We start from the raw sequence: 1,667 nt of genomic DNA, 5'->3' as shown, positions 1-1,667 counted from the left end.
TAGAGTACTCAACTTGTGGCAATTAATAGAATACAGCATAGTAGATTTTCTAAAATGATTTTCTATAACAATCAAATTAGAAAATGTTTTGAAATAAGTAACAAAAAAAAAGGTGGGTAAGTGGATTTCGCTCTGCTGTACAGTAGGTTACAAGTGGGTCACTGACCACTATATAATGGATGGTATTAAATTTGAATTCAATGATATAATATCATTGTATAAGAAAAACGATTCTGAGCGGAGACGGTATGTCAGTCTAGGTATAAGACATAATATTATATATGGTATTAAAAAAAAATGATCTATAATAGTTACCTATAATAAATTCCAAATTAATCATATCATAATATCTATTAGGTACTTATAACGCGTTATACATCAACAACAAACCGTGATACTATCATAGATATATAACAGTATACTTTAGAAGTTTCAAGTATACCCAAGTATAATATTATACAATCACAACAAAATAACTAAAATAGTTATTCTAGGTTTTTAATATGTAATTTCGTCTAAATTTGTACTTAAAATTAGTATAAAAATAAACTGTGTAAATGTATTTTTTAGATTTTTTGGTAACAGAATTAATTACTTACGTGTAATATTGTTTTAAATTTTCAATTCTTAGATACAAAAGTTGAACATTTTATAAATTTTTAACTACAAAATAATTATTCAAATTAAAATTTGATAAATTTTGTCAATTTTTGAACTTTAAATGCTTAGAAAAATAAAACTGTGATTAAGGATTTTTAATATTTTTCATCTGCTTTTGAAAGAATATACGAGGAGCCTTTTATTAAATTTTTAAGCTTTTTTAATCAACAAATAAAATTTTATTGATATTTTTAGAAAAAAAACAAAAAAAAAAATTAAAACTGACAATGTCCGTAAAGAGCTCAAAATAAGTCAAAATATTTTGAAAATGTTATGGTGTATATAAAATGCTAATATAAACATTCAGTCAAAATTTCATGTATCTACGGTCGTTTTTTTTAATGTTACATCAAAAACCAAATTCAATTTTGTAAAAAATCGATTTTACGTAAAAATTCCCGTTTTTCCTTAATTTTTCTTTGGTTTTTCTTAGCGCTTTTGAAAATTACTGGGAATTTTAAATTTTGACCTACCCAATGCACCAACGATATTCACTTTCCAATCGAACAAGATACTGAAGTTGATAATCGAAGCATTATTTCGACTACTTATTGTGTACACAGACACAAAAAAAAATAAAAAAATAAAAAAATACAAAAAATATAAAAAAAAACACACATCATTGTAAAATCAATACATTCATCGTTCCACTCAGAATCTAAAAATACAATACAAAATCGAATCTTATATAATGTATTGTGACATAGTGTATCTCAATCAGCGGCGTAGATACGATTTATTTCAGGGGGGGGGGGGGGGGTTATAATATATTTATGATACAAATTACAAGTTATTAGTTAAACTAAACGTCATTTTTATTTTGTTTCAAATTAGCATTAGTTATAAATAGTTTCAATAGTTTTATATTAAACTGTTATGATAATTCATAAAATAAAATCCACTCGACGTCGTTATCGCTGTTTTTGTCGATTTTATAATTGGTTATTATTTCAGTAATAGTTATCGAGGCCTAGTTATGATAAAATTGATTTTTGTTTGGTGGGGGG

This window comes from Acyrthosiphon pisum, chromosome A1, assembly GCF_005508785.2.
Source record: "Acyrthosiphon pisum isolate AL4f chromosome A1, pea_aphid_22Mar2018_4r6ur, whole genome shotgun sequence".
NCBI classification, from domain to species: Eukaryota; Metazoa; Arthropoda; class Insecta; order Hemiptera; family Aphididae; genus Acyrthosiphon; species Acyrthosiphon pisum.
The sequence above is the reverse complement of the archived record's forward strand: the minus strand, read 5'-3'. Positions refer to the sequence as shown.